This window comes from Humulus lupulus, chromosome 5 (genome assembly GCF_963169125.1).
Source record: "Humulus lupulus chromosome 5, drHumLupu1.1, whole genome shotgun sequence".
NCBI lineage: Eukaryota > Viridiplantae > Streptophyta > Magnoliopsida > Rosales > Cannabaceae > Humulus > Humulus lupulus.
The window spans coordinates 223,879,353-223,900,848 of record NC_084797.1 but is presented as its reverse complement, the minus strand read 5'-3'; the positions used below and the strand labels follow the sequence as shown (position 1 = coordinate 223,900,848).

The window sequence follows — 21,496 nt, the reverse complement described above, 5'->3', positions numbered from 1 at the left end:
AAAATACGTAGTTATGTGACATGATGAGATAGGTTTCATGGAGCGTGTTAAACTTTACATATTGTGTATCCTAATTAAATCAGTTGTTGATCATTAAATCTTTCTATCTATAATGACTTGTGTTTCTATATAATTTCAGTTAAGTTAGCTGCTTATTATGAGTACTAGGTAAAACTCACGTGCAATGCATGTTTGCTTAATTTTAAAGTTGTAAACATTGTTTATAATTTTAATGAAAATTGATTCGCTGTTTTAAAATATATATAATAAAATAAATTATAGTTCTGTAATATATATAACATATAATCACAACATTGACATATATATATTTACGTGGCTACATGATATATATAATACAATAATATTTAAAAAGAAATTAATAATAAAAATAAAATATGAATAGAAAAAATCATAGTGTAGACAGTAGTATACATGCAATAACTATTTTTAGTTTCTAATGTATCTCACAATGTCCTTTGTTGAATTTGATGAAGAAGAAGATATTCAATCACTTGATAAAAAAACAAACTATCACATAAATTTATAAGATAAAAAATGGTATGTATGTCTTTATTATTTTTAAATAAATATGATTTAATTAATTAAATTATCATAAACTATCTTAAAAATATCATATTTTAATTAATTAATTAATTTTTATTTAAGTTTATGTTTGTTCTAATTTTTTAATTTGGCAGTCACAACAAAAGATTTTATGTTATATGTTTAATATAATATTACGTATAATTAAATTTTATTTAAGTTATAAAATATATAGTTTTATTATTTTTAAAAAATTATTATTGTAAAATATCTCAAAAATATCCAACTTTAATTTGTTTATTTATTTAATTTTAATTAAATTTAAGTCACATTTATAATTTACAGTCAAATATAAAAATATTTTATTAAATATATAAATTATTTCATTAAAATTAATGAAAAAGAAATAAATTCATTAAAATTAAGAATTTTCGTTATTTACACATTTTTTTTATATAGAAGAGATATTTATAATAAATATTTTTCAAATACTTATATATATATACTAGATACAAGCAACGTGCACTATGCACGTTTGCTTTGTTTTATTTATAGAATTTATTAATTATTTTTATCAAATTTATATTAAGGTCATATAAATTTGAAATAAATATCATATTTTAATTAAATAATTTATTTATTTTTGTTTAAGTTTATGTTTGTTCTAGTTTTTGAATTTGGAAGTTACAACAATAGATTATATTATATATTTAATGTAATATTAAATATTATACTTAGATTTTAAATTTAAGTTTCTTACTAGTTTTTTTTATAAAAAAATAATTTGTTACTAATTCACATTAGATTATATTATATGTTTAATATAATATTATTATAATAAGTGAGTTTAAGTTTAATTAAATTTTATTGAAGTTATCAAATGTATGATTTTATTATTTTTAAATAATTATCATTATAAAATATCTTAAAAATATCATTTTTTAATTTTTTTTTAATTATTTATTATTTTAAAATAATTAACATTGTAAAATATTTAAAAAATATTCTATTTTAATTTGTTTAATTGTATATTATTTTTAAATAATTATCATTGTAAAATATCTCAAAAATATCATACTTTAATTTTTTGAATTATTTATTTTATTTTATTTAAGTTTAAGCATTTACAAACTACTGTTAAATATAAGAATATTATGTTAAATATAAGAATATTCCGTTAAAGTTAACCTTTAAAAAATAAAAAACCGTTAAAACAAAGAATTTTCGTTATCTACACACTTATTATATATAGAGATATGAGAATTTTCTTATAAGGGCTTCACTTTAAGCCCTACCAGTAGGGCTCTCAGTGTTTACAACCCGTGAACAGTTTTCGGCGCGATTTTTTTTATGACAGTGTATATTGTAGCTATTTAGAGCATCCTGCAAATTTTCAAAAAATTCCTAATAGTTTACAGTACCGAAAACTAAGTTCAAACATGTTGTTGCACGCGTGACTAATTTTTTTATGCGCGTGGAAAACAACATGTTTGAACCTAGTTTTCGGTACTGTAAACTATTCGAAATTTTTCTGAAAATTTGCAGGATGCTCTAAATAGCTACAATATATACGGTCATAAAAAAAATCGCGTGCGAAAACTGTTCACGGGTCAAGAAACACTTAGAGCCCTACCGATAGGGCTTAAAGTGAAGCCCTATAGAAAAATTATCCTATATATATATTTCAGTAGTTACGTATACGCTTATATTTGATATATTACAAGATCATTTTTACTTTGAATTGCACTTTGACAATAGCATTTACGTACCTATCCATGTTATAACACATTTAAAACAATAAAAATGGACCTAATAATAATAACATGTATATTTTTTCTTCTGAGTGAAGGGCTGAGTATTCTTATAAAAACAAAATAAAAATTGGGTGTCCTCTCTTCTAACTTTTCTCTTTCCAAATAAGTATTAAGTGGCATTTAAAGAGAGGTGGCATAAGATAAAGACATAATTTTTAAAGTGTTGTTATTTGGTACCTTAAGGTGCCTAACACTACATGAGGTGTCACCATATAATTGGTTAGCGATACCCATAATACTTATTAAATTCAAGTAAGTGAGACCCAATATTGAATTGCACTAATAGCCAAATGTTACATATTTGTGGTGTTAGGCACCACTACAGTTAGCAATTCTCTAATTTTTAAAGAACTTTTACTAAGTTGACTTTTTCTGAATTCTCTCTCTTATTAGCTGTGCCTTTCTCTTTTATGATCTCTAAGCTTCCTTTCTATTTTGCATACATGGTTCGGTTATTACTATAGGGAAATTTTAATATGTATGCTTGATAAAAGTTATAATTACACAAAAATACTAGGCATATTAAAATTTACAAAATAATGCTAATTTTTTGCACATTACCCAAAATGCCCTTTTTACTTCTTCCTCATTCTCATTTCTCTCTTCCCTCTTCTCTCTTCTCTCTTCCCTCTTTTTCTCTCTTATTTCACTCTCTCTCACCTCACAACACCACCACCACACTAAATATTATATTTCGAACAGATTTGGACATGATTTTTGGGTTTTTTTTGCGATTTTTTTCAGATCTGAAACTCTGAAATCTGCAAAAAATCGACATTGCTCGATGGTGGTTCGATGGTGCTCGATGCCAGCTCGATGAGACCTTCAAAATCATGATTTTTCATGAAAAAATGACTTAGCTCGATGGTGGTTCGATAGTAGTTCAATAGTGGCTCGATGGTGCTCGATGCCAGCTCGATGAGACCTTCAAAATCATGATTTTTCATGAAAAAATGACTTAGCTCGATGGTGGTTCGATGGTAGCTCGATAGTGGTTCGATAGTGCTCGATGGTGCTCGATGCAATTCTTGTAAGAGACATAATTTTTCACTCGGGTGTCCGTTTGGGGTGATTTTTTTTTTGATTTTGGGTATTTTTTCAAGATCTACACGTTTGACATGTTAATATGCACATTTGTGAAGTGTAACACTTGTAAAAAATACAAAAGTGCAAACATACCTCATGGTTAAGACATCTTTTGGTATATTTTTATGTTTTAAACTTCCTAAATGTGCATATTAACATGTCAAACGTGTAGATCTTGAAAAAATACCCAAAATAAAAAAAACAATCACCCCAAACGGATACCCGAGTGAAAAATTATGTCTCTTACAAGAATTGCATCGAGCACCATCGAGCCACTATCGAGCTACCATCGAACCATAATCGAGCTAAGTCATTTTTTCATGAAAAATCATGATTTTGAAGGTCTCATCGAGCTGGCATCGAGCACCATCGAGCCACCATTCGCTGGGGCCTTCAAGATCAAGATTTTCATGAAAAAATGACTTAGCTCGATGGTGGTTCGATGGTAGCTCGATAATGACTCGATGGTGCTCAATGCAATTTTTGTAAGAGACATAATTTTTCACTCGGGTGTCCGTTTGGGGTGATTTGTTTTTTGATTTTGGGTATTTTTTCAAGCTCTACACGTTTGACATGTTAATATGCACATTTGGGAAGTTTAAAACTTAAAAATATACCAAAAGATGTCTTAAACATGAGGTATGTTTGCACTTTTCTATTTTTTACAAGTGCTACACTTCCAAAATGTGCATATTAACATGTCAAACATGTAGATCTTGAAAAAATACCCAAAATCAAAAAAAAAATCACCCCAAACGGACACCCGAGTGAAAAATTATGTCTCTTACAAGAATTGCATCGAGCACCATCGAGCACTATCGAACCACTATCGAGCTATCATCGAACCACCATCGAGCTAAGTCATTTTTTCATGAAAAATCATGATTTTGAAGGTCTCATCGAGCACCATCGAGCCACTATCGAACTACTATCGAACCACCATCGAGCTAAGTCATTTTTTCATGAAAAATCATGATTTTGAAGGTCTCATCGAGCTGGCATCGAGCACCATCGAACCACCATCGAGCAGTGTCGATTTTTTACAGATTTCAGAGTTTCAGATCTGAAAAAAATCGCAAAAAAAACCCAAAAATCATGTCCAAATCTGTTCGAAATATAATATTTAGTGTGGTGGTGGTGTTGTGAGGTGAGAGAGAGTGAAATAAGAGAGAGAGAGAGAGAGGGAAGAGAGAAGAGAGAAGAGAGAAGAGAGAAATGAGAATGAGGAAGAAGTGAAAAGGGCATTTTGGGTAATGTACAAAAAATTAGCATTATTTTGAAAATTTTAATATGCCTAGTATTTATTTGTAATTATAACCTTTATCAAGCCTACATATTAAAATTTCCCTTACTATAATCATCTATGATTGAGTTCGGTAAAATTCTAGTTTTTAAAATTTTTAAACAAAAAATAAAAATGTTTTAAAATTTTTTAAACACAAAAATAAACATATATTTTTGTGTTATGTTTTTTTTTTCTTATAAAATAAAAATGTGTTTGGTAACTATTTTTGTTTTTAAAAACTAAAAATAAAAATGAATTTGGTAAATTATTTTATTTTTTCTTATTTTTATTTTTGTTTAGAAAAAAAAAATATATGTTTGGTAAACATATTTTTATCTTTTATTTTCTAAACTAAAAATTTACTCATGCATAGGAAAAAACATGTTTGAAAAATTTATGTTGGGCAAGAAATAACTGGCATATGCAACATGTTAAATGACACTATTCAACCAAAAAAATGATTTCTTTCATCTAATTCACCTGAAAACGCTAGAGATGCCCTGTCTTTGACAAACTCGGGGATTCAACTCAAGACAAAATAGGATGAACCATTTACACGTACAATAATCATATAAGAAACCGAGTTGAAATAACCAGCAATTCAAAGAATCTAACCGAACACGTTTTTAGTGTTTGTTTCCAATTATTTCACTACAAAAAAATATAGTATTACCGGCGGAGGATTCCAATGTATATTACTAGCGGCAGTCTGTCGGTAATGCTCTGTCGATAATAATCGGTCGGTAATTAGCGGAATTACTGACCGACTGACACATCCGCCGGTATTGTATTAATATCGGCGGATTAATAGAGGCGGGACTCCGCCGGTATAAAATAACACTGTCAACTTCGTTTGACTCATTTAATACTAGCGTGTTTCGCCTCTATTAATCCGCCGGTAATAAAATACTAATATTAAAATATAATAATTGATTTTATTTTATTTCATAATAAATACACATATAATACTTATTTAAAAATAATAATATTTAACATAAATTAAAATTAATAACACAATTAATATTCATCAAACAAAAATAGCATTATAATTAATCATAAAACTAACATAATAAAAATATCAATTGTCTCATTTTAATTACATATGAACTAATTATAAAATAAACATAATAAAATTTCAATTGTCTTAATATAATTAAAAAACGTAATCTAATTATTATTGTTTTGATCGGGCCAACGAGGTGTAAAATATTCATTAAGGTCAATATCTTGATCACCAATATTAGGGTGCGGCAATGGTGGTGAAGCAAACTCACTACAAGAAATCTGATCTTTACCTACCAATATATATTGGTAGGTAACCTTTACCCACCAATATTTATTCGTAAGATTTATTGGTAGGTAAATATTGCCAATATTATAATATTTTAGAAGGATGATTATCTACTAATAATATGGGTAAGTAAAGAGTGTTACCCTACACATATACTGGAGGGAATTTTTTTTGCATTTGGCGCCAATGTTTCCCTCTTATTATTTTAATTTTTAATAAAAATGATGTTGAGTTGTGTGATGATGTGTTAAAAATATCCTACATGTCATCTTACTTATTTTTAACATGTCATTTTATTTTTAACAAAGGGTACAAATCTTAAAAAGAAATAAACATTACAAAAACAAAAATTAAAATTAAATTAATTCTAACTACCAGTAAAAAAAAAATCATAATAATATATATTTTATCATTTAACCCTTTCAGACATAAAAAAATACTCTGGTTGTCTTCTCTCTCTCCCTCTTAGAAAACCAGTCGAAGAAGCGCCCATCGAGAAGAAGCGCCCATTTTCAGCGAGAGTACCTTGGAGGCCCCAACGTTGACCATCGCCTGAGAAGAAGCGCCCATCCTCAGCGAGAGTACCCCGGAGGCCCCGACGCTGACCATCGCCTGAGAAGAAGCGCCCATCCTCAGTGAGAGTACCCCTGAGGCCCCGACGCTGACCATCGCCTGAGAAGAAGCGCCCATCCTCGCCTGAGAGAGGAACCCATACTCGCCGACTGCCACCTGAGAAGAAGAACCCAGATGTGCACGAGCGGGGTGCCCCTTCCATCCTCCCCTGAAGCCCAGATTCTTCATAGCGTATCAGATTCTTCATGAATCGAAATCTCGATTCTCAAATCTTGTGGGAGTAAATCATGAACCTGAAAACTTGAGGTAACCCTCCAGCTATATACATATACTTAGAGGATTTTAAAATATTTTTTTTTGTCCTGAATTAAAGATTCTTATTTTTTTCTGAATTAAAGGATCTATTATTTACTTATTCTTTCTATATATGTTTAATGCAAGAGTCCTATAATACTGGAGATTACATAAATGTTGTTGTCAATAGACAGAAAGCAGAAACAATAAGTAGCGTCTTGTATCCTGATGACCGCTCTCATCAGGTTTATTCATCTATCGCTTATATTTCTCTGGAAATGGATTCTTTGTTACTTATTATTCACTTTTATTTTGAGTTTTAAAATGTTCAGGGGAAGGAACTTAGATTGAAGAAGCAATATTTCTTTGTCTCAGCATCCACACAGGACATCATTCGAAGATTCAAAGATGGCCACAATAACTTTGATGAGTTTCCAGAGAAGGTTCTAATTCCTATATAATTAGTGTATTTTTTAATTTCCTTGTAACCATATGAACTCAACAACCATGTAATGTTATGCCAGCTTCTTTTTCTCTGTTCGTTTCTGATTGATTTTTTTCTTTGTTATTGTTGTTCTTATTTGTGCCCAGCTGGATGTGGATATTTCTTGAATTGCATTGTTTACTGATCATAACAATAATTTACCTTTTAGATTTCGTATTTGGGATCTAGATGTATTTTCTTCCATTAATATGGTAATATGAATTTATCTTGTTTGTTATGCTTGTAAGTTTATGTTTCTCCATCTTATTCAGGTTGCTCTACAGTTGAATGATACTCATCCATCACTTGCCATAGCTGAACTCATGAGAGTTCTTGTCGATGAAGAGAATTTGGATTGGGATAGAGCATGGGGCATTGTTTGAAAAATCTTCTCATTCACAACACACACAGTATTGGCAGAAGGACTTGAAAAAATCCCCGTTGATTTACTTGGCAGTCTACTTCCTCGCCATTTGGAAGTGCGATATTTGGAATATCTCTTCTCATTTTTATATAACTTGAGCGCTTCTCTTGCAATTATTTAGTTTGACTCAATTGTGATTTTGAGAAACTTTTGCATTCTATTTTTCTAGTACCAAAATTTAAACTGTAGCAGAGTTTTTTTTTTTATTTATTTTTACTCTAATTGTAGAAAGTTGATTAGAGGTTGGAGATGCTTTATAATATCTTAAAGCTAATCAGTCATAAGTAATACCTTTTTATATAGACCCTCTAAAATTTTATTTATTTATTTCTTTATTCCAGATTATATATGACATTAATTTCAAATTTGTGGAAGAATTGAAGAAGAAGATAGGTTTAGATTACAATCGTCTGTCCCGTATGTCAATTGTTGAAGACGGTGCTGTGAAGGTATTCTACATACAACATGACCTCATACATTTTATTAACTCATGGTGCATTTTTGTTCTTTTATATGAACTTATGGCATTGATGTGTTTGTGTGTGCGAGCGTTAGATAGATAGATAGATAGAGACATTAGATTTTTATATTATTATAAAGTTTTACTTAATTCTGCATCATTTCTTCTTCATGTTCATTTTATAAATTTTTTGCAGCTCTCCATTTATCTGCTTTTCTCTTGTCAGGCAAAATCCAGTATCATGATTTTGTTGAATATTTTTAAAAGAGACAGTATTAGAGGAGGATGAATGTGCTCCACAAAAGAGTGAGAAAAGAGTGTCTCACTCTTTTGTAGATTGTAATCTGATTGGTTAACTGTATATTCTTAAGATACTCTTTACATATATACATCTATTATTTGGTAAAATCGATTACCGTTTGATTTGACAGAGTATTCGGGCGGCGAACCTATCAATTGTTTGTTCCCATACTGTAAATGGTGTTTCAAAAGTACATTTTGAGTTATTAAAGACCAAGGTGTTCAAGGTATTGTAATGTGTCATTTTTTCTTTCAAATTAATTATTTGAGAACATTTGATGAACTCACCTGACTCCTCTGTATCTCAAAAGGACTTCTATGAGCTGTGGCCTGAGAAATTTCAGTACAAGACAAATGGTGTAACTTAGGTAGAAAAGACATCGCACCTTATTCATTTTACATATTGGTTGAAAGCATCTCATTGAAATTGCATAGGAAAAATTAATGATCTGTGATTGTACTGATCTGCTCTTGTGTTTTTGTCAGCGACGATGGATTGTAGTAAGCAATCCCAGTCTTTGTGATCTTATCACAAAATGGCTTGGAACAGAAGCTTGGATTCGCAATGTTGACCTTCTGACTGGCCTCCGAGAATGTGCGACAGATGCAGATCTGCAGCAAGAATGGAAGATGGTACCTTCTAGCTAAGATCACGAGCATTGATGCAAAAGTAATGTGTTAACATGTTCTGGCCATTTCACATTGTAGGTTAGGAGGGTTAATAAAATGAGGCTTGCAGAATACATTGAAGGGCTGAGTGGTTTAAAGGTCTGGATAAAAAATTCTTATTATTTATATGCAGCACTGCAGGGCATGAGGCCTCAGGAACTGGTAGCATGAAATTTCTTATGAATGTATGTCTACTCTTAGCTACAGCTGATGGTTCAACAGTTGAAATTATTGAAGAAATTGGGGCAGAAAATATGGTACTATTATTATTCTTGTTATTTTGAATACCTCTGTTTATCATCAAAAATATGATGTCATGGGTTGAGCAGAGAAAAAATTCATTCAGAAATATTCAATAGTCATTTCAAGATGGTTGAAGCACTAAGCATGATGTCTGATTTTTTTCCTATAAGATGTGATTGCTTTTCCTGTCCATGCATTGTTCACCCAATATTGGTTGTGTGGGGACAAATTTTTTAGTAGAGTTCTTCTGTTTCTTTTTCCAGTTTTTGTTTGGTGCAAAGCTGGATGAAGTTCCCATCTTGTGTGAGAGAGGACCCAACACGAAAGTGAATCTGCAATTTGCACGGGTTGTGAGGTAGTACTTGTTTTCCCTTTTCACTGCCAGTTCATTATCATCTGATCATCAATATCCCAAGAGATGCTTGCCACAGCTAATTTAGTGAACTAGTCACATGTAATTTCTAACTGACAATAAAACTAGCTTTCAGATAGATAGTTCGGCTTACCGAATCAAATTTGTCGAAGTATTCAATATTGTGCTTCTGTCCAGCCTTTGTTTTGGATGGCCAAAAAATTAACATTCTGATGCTTTCTCGAAGCATACCTTGATAGGTTTTCCTTAGAATAGGATCAACCTGTTAGACCCAAGCACAATATTACAAAGAGTGGATAATGGTCCTAGAAGATGTGAGAGCTCCATTGCGACACTATCTTTTGCTAAGTAATTTCACAATATTACATTTATATTTGTAATATTTATAATTAATATTGTTTTATGTTTTAGGAACATTTTGACATCAACTTGAATGATGAGACAACTAAAAAATGCATTGATGAACAAATGAGAAAAGCTTGGAAGGGTCATTGTGGGTAATCAACCAACATATGAAGAGTTAGTTGAACGACTTAATGATACAACTTCCCGCCTTAATGCTACTAACGAACAACTTAGTGTAGTTGTGGATATACTTCATCATAACAATTTGATGGCACCGCCTCCACCACCTCCAATAGACCAAGCTTCAGATGCAAATTTAAGAGAGTCGCCATCTATTTCAGTTCGGGAGTCACAAGATGATTCTTAGTTTATTTACATTCATTTACTAAGGAATGAACTTTATGAAGTTTTTTTTATTTTGGTAGGGGTAGCCTTAAAATGATAACTTTATGACTTATTTTAGTATTGAACATTATAAAGAATTTTAGCATGAAATATTTTATTATTGAATGGTTTTTTTCTAGTTTATTTCTAATGTATAACATTTATAAATAACTGTTATTATCTTTTACCTACACATAACCATTAAATTTGAACAAAATATAAATTGTGTAACAAACCAATAAAATAATGCTATGTGGGCTAATAAAATGACACCACGTAGGATGCCACATATGATGCCACACAGAATGCCACGTAGGGTGCCACATATGATGCCACATCATCAGACACGTAAAACTACAAAAACCATGTCAGCATACACGTAGGATGCCATGTCATCAAACACATCATCTGATGACTCATCAATTGATTTATAACTTAGTGGGGTCCACTGATTCTTTTACCTACCAGTGTTAATAAGTGTAGGTAAAGACTCTTTCCCCACTAACTTTTACCTACCAATCTCTACCAATTCAATATTGGTAGGTAAACCATATTACCCACCATTAGGCTAGTTTTACCTACACTTACAATTGGTAGGTAAAGACCCCATTTTCTTGTAGTGACTGTGGTGCTTGTGGAGAGTGTTGCTGTGAAGATCCAAATTGTCGAGTATGTGGTCGCACCGAGGGAGACTGATGCAATAAACTCTCAAATTGGCCATACCTCTGCTGCTGCGACGAACTCACAAATTGACCATACATCTGCTGTGGATGCTGCTGCTGCGATGAATTCCCAAAGACACGACGCCTAGGATGTGACGTCTGAGATCCTGCAGGGACGTCGTGGTAATAAAAAGGAGGGGACTGGAAGGAGCATCCATACATGTTTGGATAATTCTATTGAGGTGGATAAAAATGTTGTTGTTTTTGTGGCATCGACCAAGGAGGTGGACTTTGAGAAGATATACCACCTTCAGGTTGTGATGGTAAATATCATTGCAGAAGGCTTTCAAACTGCGACTCAGTTTCTGTACTGGTATACTGAGGATTATCAGATGGACCTTGTTGAGATTTCAACATCCAGATCTCTTCACGCATTGACTTCATTATTTCCGCCATAGTAGCCATGTCTTCCTGAGGTGTATGAGCAGGTTAAGCCTCTGACTGACTTTGACTTGTGGAGCTGGAAGCTGATTTTTTCCCTTTGCCTTTGCTGTAACCTACTCCTCTTTGAAAGTCAGACCTCTCCCCAAGTACTTTACTCATAATCTCGTATTGATCGATCGACGAGGAATCAGCAGCAGATCTAGTTTTAGAACCCTCCGTCAGTCCTTAAGACTGTCTTTGAAGTCGTGCCCTCTCAAGCTCTTCCGTCATTTTTTCCTGTTCATAAAAAGTGTTAGAAACACAACAGTAACATAGTTTAATGAAAATAATAACACAAAAGTTTCTCGAGCTGCGCCGTTGACAAAAACTTTTGTCGATTTTCTCAAATGGCTATCTTTCCAAGTATCAATAACATGTTCATCAGGGTTCGCCCATACAAATGTAGAGAAAGGAAGTTAGAATGTAAAATTTTGTTAAATTAAATTAATATTTTTACTTACAAATTGGTGACGCTTAGCTGCCATTGATTTTGTGCCTTGCGTCGATGTATACTTCATTTCTTTTCTGTTTTTCTTGTTTTGGTTGGATCGCGCGATAAATTTTGGGCTAAAAATCAACTGAAAAATATCTTTCCAACTCTCCTTGGTGCAATGGTTAGGTGGGGCAATGAGAACACTCTCCAAATCTTCTGGCTTAGAGTAATATTTTTTGAAGTGAGTATGTCTGATGTTCTTTCTCTCAAGATATCTTTTCTGCATCTCTGCGTAGATAGTTTTCATAACTCTCTCGGGTTCTGGATGACTATCAACATTATAAAATTGCTACATTAAAAAATAACACGTTAGTTTAGTTTGTAAATGATTTTAATAAAAAATATATACCACGAGACTTGTTCTAAATTTTTACCTTCATCTTTTGTACGACTTATTCCTTAAATTGTTGAGGTACATGAGAAAAATCCAAGTAATGTCCTGGAAACAACAAGGTGACTTGGAGGCCTATCTCGCGAACAAAAGCTTGGTCCTCCAAGCCAACCACTTTTTCCGTCCTAGGATCAAGCTGAAGATCTAGTGGTTTCCTGGCATTCCGCCTTTGAATTTCAAGTGGTATGTTATTAGCCAGGCCAGAACCCTTTCTTCTCGGCACTTCAGCTATTCACATTTTCAAAAATAACCAAAATTTGAAATATTAATATATATTAATCATTCGTTGAGCTTGACTTTCAAGCTATGAAAAAAATTTGAAAATTATTATTAACCTGGCTCGCAGGAAGAGGGTACTTTACTAGGATCTGGCGGATCTAGACCTCCACCATCTCCGCCGTGAGAGGTGGCTATATCCGCTGACATTGTACTTAGGAACAAAAATTATTAGTTAGTATCAAATATCACCAATGGAAATGAACAAAATGATTACAAGTCCCATATATTATATTTTAAATGATTGTCTTTATTACAAAAATATCAAAACTATGTAGAATAATTACTAGCACTTTCATCATTAATTAAATTAGCATGAATCGGAGACACATGATTAACATCATCTTCACAAATATCAACTAGAAATTCATCTTCTTCATCGACTTCTTCTTCGCCTAAGTCATCATTTATGAAATTATCATCCAATTGATTGGCAGGTGAATTTTGTATAGTGCCAATATATGTTGCAGGTTCATGAGATTCCATAACCAACTGACCGAGATCCACAGTCAACACAAAATTTAATGAGCTTCTGTCATGTACAACATCAACATCTGCATCAGCTTCATCGTCCTCAATGTCCCAAATTTGACGATGATTGACATCCTCAACAATTTTCCAGTGTTGGCCTCTAAGTAGATCATCGAGATAGAATACTTGCTTAGCTTGGCTAGCAAGTATATAAGGATCATCTTTGTACCATTCGCTACTGACGTTTATACTGGTGATATTATTTTCAGTGATTTTTTTCTTCTTGCTTGGATCAGTGTTAAAACATTTGCACCTAAACAATGCAACTGAATATGCACCAGTGAAGATAACGCCAGTACTTCTTGAAGCGTGCCATAATAGTTAAAACCTTCAGTTCCCGCAACAGACACTCTACTATTCTGTGTGGTGCACTTTTGATCTCGGTCGTAAGCGATAAATCGAACGCCGTTAACTATACAACCTTCTTAGTAGGTTGCCAAGTGATCTGACCCAGATGCTAAAGCTAACAACTCATCACCATTCTCTAAAGATCCAAGTTTGTGCAAGTCATATATCTAAATAAATTAATAAACCTATATTAGAATGATAAAAATATCATTACAACAATAAAGGTTTAAAAATAATCTCAATTTTACCTTCTTATGAAACGACTAGCGAAAATTTTTTATGTGTAAAAAATTATGATCACCATCTGGGTATTTCAGTTTGATCTCTACTAGGTGTTCGCTGTAAATTTGAATGCTTTGACTATATTAGATAAAAGAATTTGGAATGAACATAAATTTCACTTTAAAGGGAATAAACTTACTCTAAGTAATCTTGAATTTCAGGAGAATTGTCAAGTATGAACCATTAAGCCATTTCACGAGTCGCAAGGTCGAGAGGCTTGAGAGTTCCCTTTGTCAGGGGACGACATTGAGATTGAAACATAGTAAGGTGTCGTGGGACATACACCTCATCTTCATTGCGATCAAGACGGTTAAATTTTGTTTCAACCTCTTTGAAATACATCGAACAAAATGTTAAAGCCTCATCAGCAACATAGCCTTCAGCTATTGACCCGTCAGGACGAGCTTTATTTCCCACGTAGTTCTTCAATTTTTTCATGTACCTTTCAAAAGGATACATCCACCTCATAAATATCGGTCCACCCAAAATCGCTTCTTCAGGCAAATGTAAGACCAAGTGAATCATTATATCAAAAAAAGCCAGAGGAAAAATCAACTCCATCTTGCACAATATCAGAACAAGGTCTTTTTTTGCTTCCTCCATATCTGTAACATTTATAGTCCTCGAACATACTTGCCTGAAAAAATTACACAGTTCAGAAATGGTGGTCGATATATCTTTTGGTAGAAACTTGCGAACACCCACTAACATTAATTGTTGCATTATAACATGACAGTCATGGGATTTCAACCCAATGATATTTGTTTCATTCTCGATTACTTTTTTCTTCAAATTTGAACAAAAGCCATCTGGAAATTTCACTTGTTGACGCCGTTTTTCGCCAACTTAAAATGTAGAGCACATAAACAATAAAAACTACGGCAAAAAAGAATAATACAGTAGAGCAATGAGCCTTTTTTACGTGGTTCAGCAGTTAATTTTGCCTAGTCCACGAGTCTTTTTTATTAGGACTTTGGAGTTTTCTGGAATTCCTTTAGGGATGGATTCTCCAGAAAACTCTCTTAAGATCACAAAAATTTCGTCCTTTTCAAGTGTTCATGACTTCTCTATTTATAGAGGGTTCTTAGAGTTCGTTCCCACATATTTCGGGAAGATACTCTTCTTCATTAATGGGAATAATGACATTAAATTATGTAACTCTTATATACAAGGAAACGTCCCCTGAAGACCAGGGTGCGTATAACCGACTAATTAATATCCCTTTATTGTAGGAAGTTACAATAATAATTATCTCTTGAATGCATGGACTGCGTCTCATCAGATAACTCACTAAGTCGTTCGAGGTTAGCAATCAGCCTCATGTCAGTCTGGGCCTCTGAGTAAATCACGAGCTGTATTACTTTCCCCAAGGCCAGCTTGGAGCGGGTAAATACCACCGAGGCCACCTCATTCCGGGTTCACACCCATGCCAAGCTCGGGCCACTTTGATCCAAGGATACCCGACAATGGATATACTCCGATGTTGTGTCTTTGGAGCTTAGAAAGGACTTCGAGGCTACCTATCTTCGAGGTTGCCACATTGCTTCGATGGTTTGGTGTCTAGATCACGACAATGTATTTTAGCTATCACGAGCTCACACCTGACGAATCCAGCTTTTGAGGTCACGACCTCAGGTCTCGAAATCTGGGTGTAACATTTTCCCCCTCAAAAGTATTAGTTCGAATCCTATGAGAAGGAAAATTTTGAACTACTTTCTTCAGGAACCGCTCTGTCACACATACTCGAGTATGGACATGCGTTAGTTGGGTATTGCTCACTCGATGTACTTGAGTGCCTTGGAAACCTGCCCATGATCGTTCGCCTGCCACCTTTATGGCACCATCTTGTCACTTATCCCTGGCGGTCAGATTTGATATGGAATCTGGCCAATGGCCCATATTAATCCAGCCTTTCGCATTTTCATGGGCTTATAAATTGGACCCCAGTCATGTTCTTCCTTTACTCTCACATTCATTTCAGAGAGAAAAAAGGAAGAAGGAAAAACGAGGACCCTCCTTACCTATTTCTTGCATGTTCTCGAAGCCGAGTAGACAAAATAACATTGGAATCTTCAACTCAGTGAGGTCGTACTTGCAACCGCTCGTTTGCTCATCCATTTCTTTGTTTCATTCGATCACATTGTGTAAGTATCAGTTCATGGCTTCTTTGTGTTATGTATATAAATTTTTCTTCTTTTTATGCACGCTTATGCTTTTATTGCATCGTATGCATTAGGATTTATTCTCATCCCTTTTATCGATCCACTAGTTTAATCGCACTAGTATTAGATTCAAACCCAACTTCTGCGAAAAAAGGTCCAAAAATGGTTCCTTTTTTTTTTTGGGTTTTTAGAACCCGTGTCTTGCACACGAAGATATCGGGTACAAAATTAAGGTCAGCCTTTAAGGAATGCATGATTCCCAAAAATATCACCTTTTCAATAACCGCCACCTTTCTTTCCTAATATTTCGGGATTTCCCATGACAAATCCACCTTCCTATCCTTTGGTGGAACACACACTCTGGGACTGGTCTCGTCTCCTTTGGATCGAGCTTGACATGTAGCCTCGATCATTCGAGCTTAGGTGCTATTTATCTCTGTACTTCTTGCTTTCTTGGCCCTCACCCTTTTACTTTCTTGTTAGATGCCGCAGAATTCAGGAAAGTGGTGGGGGTCAAAGTTCGCAATTCCCTATTCGTTAGTAATGCCGAGCCCGGAATCTCCTTTCACTCAAAATCAACGTCTACTTCGGGAACACGAACTAAGGTGTGAGCAAGAGGACACTTGAGATCACTTTCGACGTTAGATAGACAAGGTCGAAGAAGGGAAAAGGAGAAGACTAAGGGTCTCCCTTCATCCAGATCCTGATACCGAGCCTAAACCGATCCCACTCAACCCTTCGCTCAAAGCGATAGTTGCCTTCAAACCAGGTGATCTGCATTTTTCACTGATGGGGGAACCCTCTACCTCACAGCCGAGGAGGGAGTTTTTTAAGGCAGAGCATTATTGGAGCTCGGTTACGTCACTAGGCCAGATAACCGATATCCTGGCCTTTCATGGTATAGGACTGTCAGGCTCGCTAAGGTGTCGAGCCCTGACCTCCCACGAGCAAAGTTGTCGCACTCCAGGAGATGGAAATCCTGACAGCAAGCTGAGATACGCAGCTTGGAGCCAGGAGCACATGAAGGCAGGGGCCGTACTGCCCTTGAAGTATTTTTTCAAGGACTTCACAAATTTTGTTGGGTTGGCCCCCTTCTAGCTCAACACCAGATCTTACAGGGTTTTGTCTGCCCTGAGGTCGCTTTACCACTAGCTGAAGTGGGAAGGACCATCACCGAAGGAGATCATGTATCTCTTTTGTTTGAAAAGAAATCCCTCCCGAGCTCTGGGAGGGGATGGTTTCTACTATCTCTCGAGCTATCCTAAGGAGAAGAAGATGTTTGAAGATCTTCCCAACCATCCTCCTAATTTCAAGAAGGCCTTCTTCTGGATAGATGGCCTAGCCCCATCTCGATTCCATTCATTCAGACGGATTCGTAAGTATTTCAACCTCCTTATTTTGTGCTCGAACTTTGCTTTAGGCTCGTGCTTAGCTAAAATGTGCTTAACTTTCCAGCCAACTATCATTGCCCTACTCCCACTGATGAGATGAAGGAGCACAGAGAGACTCTGCTCAAACTTCCTTACGGCAGGAGATCCCTCTCCTATCTCCTGCATGAAGACAAGCTCCAGGCTTGTGGGCTCTTAGGAGGGGATCAGTCTACATCGGACTTGTCCAATAAAAAATACGACCGATGGGAGCTCCTGCCTCTGCCAACAGGTAACCTCCCCCTAAGGAGAGAGGCGAGGCCTCCACCTCCAGTCCGTCACAAGAGTCCACAATCGGGGAACGAGGCCAACTACGAGGCCTCAAGCTCGGGTTCGGATGAGCAAGGTACAGTCATCCTTAGCTCGAATATGTGGTCCCCTTCCCTACTAAAGCATAAGCCCGATAGGTTAGTATTGTGTGAGGATGATAGGAACCATTTTTATGTATGGTCTTGGGTAGATGAGCGGGTTCATAGGTTCGATAGCTGGCTCGGGAAATACGACACTCTGTATAGCCTGAATGAGGTATGGAACGGAATGGCCATCCAATATGGGACCAACGACTATAGGGACCTTTCAAGGTTGACGTCCACCAATAGGGAAGGCACTCCCCCCGCCTCTTCTGAAGATGGGGGATTTCGTGGTCGCCAAGCTCAAGCTCGAGGGAGAGTTCCAGTTAGGGTTCTCTCTGTTTGTCTTTTTATCCCATGTATGTTTGCATGATGCTAAGTTGCTTTATTTGTTTATTTTTTTGATAGCTCATATTGTGGTGTAACTGTGTAAGCAAGATGGACTCCGATCTCGACAACATCCTTGAGAGTGGCGGAGCCAAGAGGAGTAAGCATCCCAGGGGGTCGCGAAAGACCGACCGGCCCGCCAAGGTCCTTAAGAAGACTGAAAAGACACCTCCTCCCCCAGCTCTGCCTGCCATGAGCTCCACTGTGGAGAAAACTCCACAGGTCGGGGCATCCGCCATGGTCGAGCCCCCACCTCCCATCATGGTTCACTCAACACTCAACCTACCTCTGAAAAAACCCTCGGCTTCCCTAACCCGTAAGTTGTCAGTTTCTACTCACGTTGATGAGTATGTAGTCGAAAATGCTGCCGGACCTCATGGGGCTACGCTGGGCTCGGACATTCTGTCTCGAGTGGGTCAGAGCTTTAGCGGTTTCGACGCTCCTCATTGGCAGTTTTTGAACAACGCCCGAGACTGCAACACGGTTTACGAGAAGAGTGTCGAGCTTACTACCACGGTAATTTTTCTTTTCCCGCTACTAGTTGTAATTATAGGCGATCCATATGCTAATGTTGATTTCTTTGTATGCCAGGCTCTTGCTGTTTCTGCTCAGCTCAACTATAAATTGAATAATGAGATCCACTCGAGCAAGTCCTATGCTCAGGAGGCGAAGGATATTTAGCTCAAATAGAGTGATGAGCTCAAGGCAACAAAGGCAAAGGTTGAGGTTGGAGCCGAGGAGCTTAAGGCCAAGATATCCGAGCTTGAGAAGTAGAACGCCAGGCTCGCAGAGCTTCAGAAGGAAAATACTTGGCTCAAGGGGGTCAATGCCAAACTCGAAGAAGATAAGGCTGCCACTTTTGAGATCATTGAGAGTGAAAAGGCTCGTCTTCTTGAAGAGTTTAAGGAGAAAAATAATCGGGCGGTTGACCTGGCCATGTACAGAATATGGGCCAACAATGTCGACCTCGATACCAGCTTCTTGAGCCATCTTGAGACGAAACTCGTAGCCAAATGGCAGGCTCGACTTGAGGATGAGGAGGCTGCTCGTGATGGCGCAGAGGGAGCTGGGGAGGACGCTGATGCTGAGAAGGCCAATGAGATTGCTCCTTCTCTTTAGATGATACCTCAGGGCTGCGTCCCTTTACTTTTGTAATTGTTTTCTTTTATTTTTATGCCAATGGGGCTAGTACAATTTTTCTTTCTTTTTGACTTCCTTTTATTATATATGCTTTACATTTCTCGGGTTGAAATATTTTGCACATTTTATATTAAAGAGTTATATATGCTTGTTTAATCAAACAAACATAGTTTGGATTTAAGCTCAAGGTTCAATGAATTCATGCATAGTTTGCTCGAATTATCCTCTTCCGATCTCGTTATTTGTCAAGGCCGGATATTACTTTAACCATGCACCCAGAAGTACTTGTATGGTGTGTAATGCAAATGGTTTAGTTATATCTTACTTTTTAGTTACTTTTTCTCATCCTCGGTAAGCTTTCCGAGGTTCTGAGGTCGAAACTATTGTTTTGCAAGATACTCCAGCCTCGATCTTGGCTTACTCGAAGTGGGTTATGCTCCAACTTACTACCGATTAGTTTAAGCTAGTTTGTTCCAAACCTTATAAGGTCGTGTTAGGTTTGTAATCCTATCATTTACATTTTAATCTAGTTTATGTATTTGGTTACATCCAAACATTTTTGTCTTTTTACCAGTTTGGTTATATCCAAACTTATCCTTTTTTTTGCATGCTTGGTTATTTCCAAATACTTGTGTACTTTCGACAGTTTTGTTATATCCAGGCTGTTTTAGCTCGCGTATTTGGTTACGTCCAAACACTTATGTGCATTTCATATATGCTGTTTTAGTTTTTCAAGCTGGTGGTGTACGTGCCATTGATGCCCCCTGAATATCCTATGAGTGAGAACATAGATTATTAAATTAAGAGATATTGCAAAAAATACAGCATATTAAACGAAATCAACCTTTATTTGACAAAATCCAAAAATAGAAAAGCAGTACAGATAAACAAGCATGGTTATAGGCAACATCCTTCCTATGCTATTGATAGTAAGGTCGTAGGTGTTCGCCATTCCATGCTCGCGGTACTAGACTTCCATCCAATCTCGCCAACTTGTAAACACTGGGTTGGATGACTGATTCTATCTGGTAGGGTCCTTCCCAATTTGGCCCGAGCACGCCAGCTACTGGATCCCGTGTTGCCAAGAAGACACGCCTTAGCACTAAATCTCCCACATCGAATTTTTGGTCCCGAACTCTTTTGTTGAAGTACCGGGTAGCTTGCTGTTGGTATGCAGCATTTTTTAGTTGAGCTTTGTTCCTTCTTTCTTCGATCAGGTCAAGAGTTTCTTCGAGTTGAGAGTGGTTCGAGGCTTGATCATAAGCGAGGGCACGAATTGTGGGAATTTCGACCTCAACTGGAAACATAGCCTCGTAACCATATGCCAGAGAGAACGGGGTATGTCCTATCGAAGTACGGGCCGTAGTCCTATATCCCCATAGGACTTGGGGCAATTCTTCAGGCCATCTTCCTTTAGCTTCTTCCAACTTTTTCTTCAGCGAACTTTTTAGAGTCTTGTTTACAGCTTCGACCTGGCCATTCGCTTGAGGATGGGCCACAGACGAGAAACTCTTTATAATTCCATTTTTTTCACAAAATTTGGTAAACAGATCACTGTTGAACTGGGTTCCATTATCGGACATGATCTTCGTTGGCATCCCATATCGACATATGATATTTTTCACCACAAAGTCAAGGACTTTTTTGGAGGTTATTGTTGCCAAAGGTTCAGCTTCTGTCCACTTCGTGAAGTAATCTATGGCGACAACTGCGTACTTTACTCCGCTCTTGCCAGTCGGGAGAGAGCCTATGAGGTCGATTCCCCATACTGCAAATGGCCATGGAGAGGTCATCATAGTCAGTTCGGATGGCGGAGCTCGAGGAATCGTGGCGAATCGTTGGCACTTATCACACCTTTTCACGTAGTCGAACGAGTCAGACTTGATGGTAGGCCAGAAGTATCCTTGGCGTATGATTTTCTTGGATAGGCTATGCACCCTAGTATGATCTCCACAGAACCATTCATGAATTTCTTCTAAGACTTTTTTGGCTTTGG

At 36.1% G+C, this 21,496-nt stretch overlaps 1 pseudogene; it reads left to right on the top strand.

Moving 5' to 3' along the window:
* Positions 1-7,026: 7,026 nt before the first annotated feature.
* On the top strand, positions 7,027-10,142 carry LOC133779996 (uncharacterized; annotated as a pseudogene).
* Positions 10,143-21,496: the final 11,354 nt, after the last annotated feature.